This window comes from Eleutherodactylus coqui, chromosome 13, assembly GCF_035609145.1.
Source record: "Eleutherodactylus coqui strain aEleCoq1 chromosome 13, aEleCoq1.hap1, whole genome shotgun sequence".
NCBI lineage: Eukaryota > Metazoa > Chordata > Amphibia > Anura > Eleutherodactylidae > Eleutherodactylus > Eleutherodactylus coqui.
In genome coordinates this window covers 88,210,652-88,219,659 of record NC_089849.1, presented here as the reverse complement: position 1 = coordinate 88,219,659, position 9,008 = coordinate 88,210,652, and the positions used below count along the sequence as shown (strand labels likewise).

At 48.5% G+C, this 9,008-nt stretch overlaps 2 non-coding genes across 2 annotated transcripts; both read right to left on the bottom strand.

The window, feature by feature from the left end:
- Positions 1-6,106: 6,106 nt before the first annotated feature.
- LOC136588841 (U6 spliceosomal RNA) lies at positions 6,107-6,213 on the bottom strand. The gene has a single exon (XR_010787648.1). It is a non-coding gene; the product is annotated as a U6 spliceosomal RNA (small nuclear RNA).
- Positions 6,214-8,511: 2,298 nt separating this feature from the next.
- LOC136588840 (U6 spliceosomal RNA) lies at positions 8,512-8,618 on the bottom strand. The gene has a single exon (XR_010787647.1). It is a non-coding gene; the product is annotated as a U6 spliceosomal RNA (small nuclear RNA).
- Between the last annotated feature and the right edge of the window lie 390 nt (positions 8,619-9,008).

Here is a 9,008-nt window from a genome sequence, read left to right as displayed (position 1 = left end):
GCCTCACTCTAGTCCTGCCCTATTGCAGGAAACTCTATTTCCTGGATGCAAGGAATTTGTACTGATTTCTGACTAAAACAACCATAAATGGATGAGACCGGCACAATATGAGCCCTTATGGCAGTACCCACAGCTCTTACCTCAGTACCCACAGCTCTTACCTCAGTACCCACAGCTCTTATCTCAGTACCCACAGCTCTTACCTCCGTACCCACAGCTCTTACCTCAGTGCCCACAGCTCTTACCTCCGTACCCACAGCTCTTACCTCAGTACCCACAGCTCTTACCTCAGTACCCACAGCTCTTACCTCAGTACCCACAGCTCTTATCTCAGTACCCACAGCTCTTACCTCCGTACCCACAGCTCTTATCTCAGTACCCACAGCTCTTACCTCAGTACCCACAGCTCTTACCTCAGTACCCACAGCTCTTACCTCAGTACCCACAGCTCTTACCTCAGTACCCACAGCTCTTATCTCAGTACCCACAGCTCTTACCTCAGTACCCACAGCTCTTACCTCAGTACCCACACCTCTTACATCAGTGCCCACAGCTCTTACCTCAGTACCCACAGCTCTTACCTCAGTACCCACAGCTCTTATCTCAGTACCCACAGCTCTTACCTCAGTACCCACAGCTCTTACCTCAGTACCCACAGCTCTTATCTCAGTACCCACAGCTCTTACCTCAGTACCCACAGCTCTTACCTCAGTACCCACAGCTCTTACCTCAGTACCCACACCTCTTACCTCAGTACCCACAGCTCTTACCTCAGTACCCACAGCTCTTACCTCAGTACCCACAGCTCTTACCTCAGTACCCACACCTCTTACATCAGTGCCCACAGCTCTTACCTCAGTACCCACAGCTCTTACCTCAGTACCCACAGCTCTTACCTCAGTACCCACACCTCTTACCTCAGTACCAACACGGCTCCATTACCTCGATCCCATAACTGTAACCACACACCAAGGTAGTGAGGCGCCCCAAGGATGTCTAACAACCACCTAACTACTTACACCGAGGTGACACAAACACCCCGGTAACAATTATTAACCCTCTCTGTTCCTCCGGTCATCATTAGATTCTGATTATTTTTATAAGAAAGTAACAGTTATAAAACAACAAGTAATTATAAACCAGATCTGATTAACAGCAGCAGCCGCCTCAACCACAGACTGCGGGCAGCCGTTACCTCAGAGCTGATAGGTGACCAGTTATCTCACCGCTGACTGCCTGCACGCAGTGGTTACCTCACAGCTGATAGCTGACCAGTTATCTCACCGCTGACTGCCTGCATGCAGTGGTTACCTCACAGCTGATAGCTGACCAGTTATCTCACCGCTGACTGCCTGCATGCAGTGGTTACCTCAGAGCTGATAGCTGACCAGTTATCTCACAGCTGACAGATACAAGCAGTGGTTAGAGCTGACAGTCTGCATGCAGTGGTCACCTCAGAGCTCAGTTACCTCAGAGCTCAACAGCCTAGTAAGGGTTATCACTAACACATTTAAAACTGACCAATCTACCTTAGGGGGCGCTCACACGACGGCCCCGATGCCCCGCACCCTGTGAGCCAAAGCCAGGAGCAGAGAGGAAGCATAATGGAAAGATTCCCATGTCCTCCCCATAATAGACCCGCTCCTGGCTCCGGCCCGCCAAAAACTGAACACAAAAACCGCCGTGCGAAATCACTCCCAACTGGTACACAAGCTAAACCCTTCTATACACAGGTGCCAGTGACCAGGGGTACCACCTGGTAACCGGGGGTCTCACCACTTGTACAGCTTCACCTGTACCCTGCCATTACAGCAGCACAGGACTTGGCAGAGGGACCGTCGCCATCTTGTAGAGCTTCACCCGTACCCTGCACGCACAGCAGTACAGGACTTGGTGTTGGCATCTGGTGGCACTGTTCCTGCTGGCGTTGGCATCTGCTGGGCACTGTTCCCGCTGCCAGGTTTCAGTCGCCTCCGATCGGATGAAGGTAAAGGCAGCCTCTGCGTTTGCTTCGCTGGTAATTTTCTACTGACAAGTCCTCCTCAGATACAAGCGTTCACACAATGTCCTCTGCAGCTCCTCCTGGCCGGCACTGCTGACAAGTTCTAAGCTGAAGCGCAGGGGATTCCAGACATCTGTGAAACTGTTCCTAACTGACCACTTCATCCTCGCTGACGATCAGGCGCTGCAGAAAGTCCTTCATCTTCACAGAGGATCTGAAGCTGTGACAGGAATTGTGAGGGGAGCTGACAGGAACAGGGAGCTGTCACCGGGATGCTGCTTCCTTTCCAGCTGATGATGGCCCACATCTCTGCACCTCCATATATCACTGCTGCTCCTCTCAGCTTGTTCCTCTGGACCAATCACCAGCCACTATCAGGCCACCAGATTCTGCCTGACAACCACAGGCATTTCCCGCCATTTTTCTTCAGCCAATCATGTGCTGCTGCCAACCAGTCCATCACTGGGCAGAACTCACTCTCTTCCATCTCATCTGACCCAGTAATGACCTTTGTAACATATCATGGTTAACCAGAAAACCTTCTCCATAGAAGGTGACATATCATCCATCCATCATGTATATAAAGCTCCCAGATCCCATGAGGCTTTCCCTCCTAACTGTCCCTCAAGCCTTACAAGGGGGTCACAGGAATGTCCCACAACATTGTCACACTTCCGTGGCTGCCAGGTCAAATTTATCACCAAGATAACATGTATGGGACCATCTGGGAGACCAACTTCTACAACCTACAACTTTGCATGATCTAAAGGTTCAGTTACATAGCAAATATGGAGCAATATGCCACAGGATACCATACAGAACCTGTATGCCGCCATGCCCGCCAGTATCACATCTGGTATACAAACTAGAGGCAGTGCAACAGGGTACTAGAGCCTCCATGCCCACCCGTATCACATCTGGTATCCAAGCTAGAGGCAGTGCAACAGGGTACTAGAGCCTCCATGCCCGCCTGTATCACATCTTGTATCCAAGCTAGAGGCGGTACAACAGGGTACTAGAGCCTCCATGCCCGCCTGTATCACATCTTGTATCCAAGCTAGAGGCGGTACAACAGGGTACTAGAGCCTCCATGCCCGCCCGTATCACATCTTGTATCCAAGCTAGAGGCGGTACAACAGGGTACTAGAGCCTCCATGCCCGCCTGTATCACATCTTGTATCCAAGCTAGAGGCGGTACAACAGGGTACTAGAGCCTCCATGCCTGTCTGTATCACATCTTGTATCCAAGCTAGAGGCAGTACAACAGGGTACTAAAGCCTCCATGCCCGCCCGTATCACATCTTGAATCCAAGCTAGAGGCGGTACAACAGGGTACTAGAGCCTCCATGCCCGCCCGTATCACATCTTGTATACAAGCTAGAGGCGGTACAACAGGGTACTAGAGCCTCTATGCCCGCCTGTATCACATCTTGTATCCAAGCTAGAGGCGGTACAACAGGGTACTAGAGCCTTTATGCCTGCCTGTATCACATCTTGTATCCAAGCTAGAGGCGGTACAACAGGGTACTAGAGCCTCCATGCCCGCCTGTATCGCATCTTGTATCTAAGCTAGAGGCGGTACAACAGGATACTGGAGTCTTCGTACAAGGCATCAGTTTTCCGCAATAAGGGTGGTTTCACACAGGCAAGAAAATCGTGCGATTTTCGCCTGATGCGATAGTCAGTAAAAAAGCAGATTACAACAGGGTACTAGAGCCTCCATGCCCGCCCGTATCACATCTTGTATCCAAGCTAGAGGCGGTACAACAGGGTACTAGAGCCTCCATGCCCGCCTGTATCACATCTTGTATCCAACCTAGAGGCGGTACAACAGGGTATTAGAGCCTCCATGCCTGTCTGTATCACATCTTGTATCCAAGCTAGAGGTGGTACAACAGGGTATTAGAGCCTCCATGCCTATCTATATCACATCTTGTATCCAAGCTAGAGGCGGTACAACAGCGTACTAGAGCCTCCATGCCCACCTGTATAACATCTTGTATCCAAGCTAGAGGCGGTACAACAGGGTACTAGAGCCTCCATGCCGGCCTGTATCACATCTTGTATCCAAGCTAGAGGCGGTACAACAGGGTACTAGAGCCTCCATGCCCGCCCGTATCACATCTTGTATCCAAGCTACAGGTGGTACAACAGTGTACTAGAGCCTCCATGCCCGCCCGTATCACATCTTGTATCCAAGCTAGAGGCGGTACAACAGGATACTAGAGCCTCCATGCCCGCCCGTATCACATCTTGTATCCAAGCTAGAGGCGGTACAACAGGGTACTAGAGCCTCCATGCCCGCCTGTATCACATCTTGTATCCAAGCTAGAGGCAGTACAACAGGGTACTAGAGCCTCCATGCCTGTCTGTATCACATCTTGTATCCAAGCTAGAGGTGGTACAACAGGGTATTAGAGCCTCCATGCCTGTCTATATCACATCTTGTATCCAAGCTAGAGGCGGTACAACAGGGTACTAGAGCCTCCATGCCCAACTGTATCACATCTAGTATCCAAGCTAGAGGCGGTACAACAGGGTACTAGAGCCTCCATGCCCGCCCGTATCACATCTTGTATCCAACCTAGAGCCGGTACAACAGGGTACTAGAGCCTCCATGCCCGCCCGTATCACATCTTGTATCCAAGCTAGAGGCGGTACAACAGGGTACTAGAGCCTCTATGCCCGCCTGTATCACATCTTGTATCCAAGCTAGAGGCAGTACAACAGGATACTAGAGCATCCATGCCCACCTGTATCACATCTTGTATCCAAGCTAGAGGCGGTACAACAGGGTACTAGAGCCTCCATGCCCGCCTGTATCACATCTTGTATCCAAGCTAGAGGCGGTACAACAGGGTACTAGAGCCTCCATGCCCGCCCGTATCACATCTTCTATCCAAGCTTGAGGTGGTACAACAGGGTACTAGAGCCTCTATGCCTGCCTGTATCACATCTTGTATCCAAGCTAGAGGCGGTACAACAGGATACTAGAGCCTCCATGCCCGCCTGTATCACATCTTGTATCTAAGCTAGAGGCGGTACAACAGGGTACTGGAGTCTTCGTACAAGGTATCAGTTTTCCGCAATAAGGGCGAGCACCCACTGGCGTTTTTTTACCTGCGTTTTGCGTTTTGCGTTTTTCCTGCACAGGCATAGAGATAACATGTGTTCCTGTCCACTGGCGTTTTTTTTTGCATTGCGTTTGCGTTTTTAACATAGGAGCTGTCAGTTGCATATGTGTCCTTATTTTTCTCCATGGAAATTAATGGAAAAGCCGCGAAAACGCCGCGAAAACGCCGCGAAAAACGCCGCGGAAAACGGGCGGAAAAAACGCGGCGAAAACGCTGCGTTTTTTTCCCGCGGAAAACGAAAAAGCCAGTAGGTGCTCGCCCTAAGGGTGGTTTCACACAGGCAAGAAAATCGTGCGATTTTCGCCTGATGCGATAGTCAGTAAAAAAGCAGATTATGAAACCAACGGTTTCCTTCCCATCTGTGATGTTTTCACTGATGTGATGTTGAGAGAACAAAAAATAACGGCTGCTCTATCTTTCTGCGATGTGCCATTCTTTTTATCTCCCAGGTTTCGCTATGGAGCCGCTCCTTTTTATCGCCTCGCAATGCAACAAGATTGTGTTGCGATGCAATTTTGATAATGGAAAGTCCTATTCATTTTCGCAATAAAAAATTGTACATTTTTTATCGCGCAATTTTATTGTGGCCGTCAGCACTGCGATGGGAGATTATTCTAAAAAAAAAAACATTGCTGGCAACCAAATATTGCAGACACAAAATAGGGGGTCGCCCGTGTGAAAGTCGCCTAAATGATCCTTTTACTCCGATATTGTAATCACTCACTTATAACAACGTTACAATCACACAGACAAAAGTGTCATCCCACAACTTCTGGGGGGGTTACACTGTACGTGGTTATGGCGCCTCGGGTACATTTGCTGTATGCCTGTAGTCACATGGCACAAAAAATACACCTTTTAGTGGTGGCACCGTGAGACAATTATTATTATTACTCCAAGTTAAAACCTATAAGGAGAAAAAAATGTTATGTTAGAATTTTTTTTTTAATTCTAATTGAAGAATGGGTGCAAAAATATGGAACGCCTCACGAATTTGCGTGTCATCCTTGCGCAGGGGCCATGCTAATCTTCTCTGTATCGTTCCAATTTTAGTATATGTGCTGCCGAAGCAAGCACGATACTGCAGACAGCCCCGGCGGTATTTATGGTCCCGCGGGAGAGAAGTTCTTACATTGTGGAGAGATTACTTTTATAAATTAAAAATAATGTATCCTGCTGTGATATTTTACCTAATATGTCATGTCTGTAATAATAAAACCCATTAATATAGAGTATTTTGGCCAAACTGAAGAGCATTTTGTGACAATGTTATATGCAAATGAGAAGAAGCCGCAGTGCATGCTAGGAAGAATGCTGGTCTCGGAATACGGACCTTGTACCACAGAAGGCGCAGCTGGTGTGGAATGTACTGCGGATGACTGCAGCGTTCTGCTTCCATCAGGAGAGCAGCTGCTCACTGCTGCACCACTGGCTGACGGTCACATTAGGACGTGATTGCCGCCTCACGCCTACTGCTGCTGGACGTGGCACTATAGCATTAGGGCTGGGCGTGCAGCAGTGCAGCGCCTTCTGCCCACCGGTCTGCCCTGGCCGGAGTACAGCGATGCGTGCCCTTACCTATCAGCTGACAAGTGTGCTCGGCCGCACACACAAGGGGGTCACAGGAATGTCCCACAACATTGTCACACTTCCGTGGCTGCCAGGTCAAATTTATCACCAAGATAACATGTATGGGACCATCTGGGAGACCAACTTCTACAACCTACAACTTTGCATGATCTAAAGGTTCAGTTACATAGCAAATGTGGAGCAATATGCCACAGGATACCATACAGAACCTGTATGCCGCCATGCCCGCCAGTATCACATCTGGTATACAAACTAGAAGCAGTGCAACAGGGTACTAGAGCCTCCATGCCCACCTGTATTACATCTTGTATCCAAGCTACAGGTGGTACAACAGGGTACTAGAGCCTCCATGCCCACCTGTATCACATCTTGTATCCAAGCTAGAGGCAGTACAACAGGGAACTAGAGCCTCCATGCCCACCCGTATCACATCTGGTATCCAAGCTAGAGGCAGTGCAACAGGGTACTAGAGCCTCCATGCCCACCCGTATCACATCTTGTATCCAAGCTACAGGTGGTACAACAGGGTACTAGAGCCTCCATGCCTGCCTGTATCACATCTTGTATCCAAGCTAGAGGTGGTACAACAGGGTACTAGAGCCTCCATGCCTGCCTGTATCACATCTTGTATCCAAGCTAGAGGTGGTACAACAGGGTACTAGAGCCTCCATGCCTGTCTGTATCACATCTTGTATCCAAGCTAGAGGCAGTACAACAGGGTACTAGAGCCTCCATGCCCACCCGTATCACATCTTGTATCCAAGCTACAGGTGGTACAACAGGGTACTAGAGCCTCCATGCCTGCCTGTATCACATCTTGTATCCAAGCTAGAGGTGGTACAACAGGGTACTAGAGCCTCCATGCCTGTCTGTATCACATCTTGTATCCAAGCTAGAGGCAGTGCAACAGGGTACTAGAGCCTCCATGCCCACCCGTATCACATCTTGTATCCAAGCTACAGGTGGTACAACAGGGTACTAGAGCCTCCATGCCTGCCTGTATCACATCTTGTATCTAAGCTAGAGGCGGTACAACAGGGTACTGGAGTCTTCGTACAAGGCATCAGTTTTCCGCAATAAGGGTGGTTTCACACAGGCAAGAAAATCGTGCGATTTTCGCCTGATGCGATAGTCAGTAAAAAAGCAGATTATGAAACCAACGGTTTCCTTCCCATCTGTGATGTTTTCACTGATGTGATGTTGAGAGAACAAAAAATAACGGCTGCTCTATCTTTCTGCGATGTGCGATTCTTTTTATCTCCCAGGTTTCGCTATGGAGCCGCTCCTTTTTATCGCCTCGCAATGCAACAAGATTGTGTTGCGATGCAATTTTGATAATGGAAAGTCCTATTCATTTTCGCAATAAAAAATTGTACATTTTTTATCGCGCAATTTTATTGTGGCCGTCAGCACTGCGATGGGAGATTATTCTAAAAAAAAAGCATTGCTGGCAACCAAATATTGCAGACACAAAATAGGGGGTCGCCCGTGTGAAAGTCGCCTAAATGATCCTTTTACTCCGATATTGTAATCACTCACTTATAACAACGTTACAATCACACAGACAAAAGTGTCATCCCACAACTTCTGGGGGGGGTTACACTGTACGTGGTTATGGCGCCTCGGGTACATTTGCTGTATGCCTGTAGTCACATGGCACAAAAAATACACCTTTTAGTGGTGGCACCGTGAGACAATTATTATTATTACTCCAAGTTAAAACCTATAAGGAGAAAAAAATGTTATGTTAGAATTTTTTTTTAATTCTAATTGAAGAATGGGTGCAAAAATATGGAACGCCTCACGAATTTGCGTGTCATCCTTGCGCAGGGGCCATGCTAATCTTCTCTGTATCGTTCCAATTTTAGTATATGTGCTGCCGAAGCAAGCACGATACTGCAGACAGCCCCGGCGGTATTTATGGTCCCGCGGGAGAGAAGTTCTTACATTGTGGAGAGATTACTTTTATAAATTAAAAATAATGTATCCTGCTGTGATATTTTACCTAATATGTCATGCCTGTAATAATAAAACCCATTAATATAGAGTATTTTGGCCAAACTGAAGAGCATTTTGTGACAATGTTATATGCAAATGAGAAGAAGCTGCAGTGCATGCTGGGAAGAATGCTGGTCTCGGAATACGGACCTTGTACCACAGAAGGCGCAGCTGGTGTGGAATGTACTGCGGATGACTGCAGCGTTCTGCTTCCATCAGGAGAGCAGCTGCTCACTGCTGCACCACTGGCTGACGGTCACATTAGGACGTGATTGCCGGCTCAC